The 219-nt window shown below is 40.6% G+C and overlaps 1 protein-coding gene across 1 annotated transcript in view; it reads left to right on the top strand.

Annotated features, from left to right (window-relative positions):
• The window catches only part of LOC119585054 (furin-like), a gene marked incomplete at its 3' end in the record, with an annotated part of 92,633 nt that overhangs the window by 1,105 nt on the left and 91,309 nt on the right, over positions 1-219 (top strand).

Raw genomic sequence — 219 nt, 5'->3', positions numbered from 1 at the left:
AACAGAAAGGGTAGGGGAGGTATATATACACCCAGCACATTGATGGCAAATTCAGTTTAGTCTTTATGGACACGACTGCCAAGGAGAATTGTGTGTGTTTTGTCCTTGCGGGATTGCATGAATCATTGTTTATCTATTGTTTTGTTTACCTTTTTCGGCGTCCCGTTGCATCCAGTCTCAATAGATTTTGCTGAATCGCTCGCCTAAGTTTTATTAGAA

This window comes from Penaeus monodon, chromosome 19 (assembly GCF_015228065.2).
Source record: "Penaeus monodon isolate SGIC_2016 chromosome 19, NSTDA_Pmon_1, whole genome shotgun sequence".
NCBI classification, from domain to species: domain Eukaryota; kingdom Metazoa; phylum Arthropoda; class Malacostraca; order Decapoda; family Penaeidae; genus Penaeus; species Penaeus monodon.
Note: the sequence above shows the minus strand (reverse complement) of the source record. Positions and strands in the feature narration are given on the sequence as shown.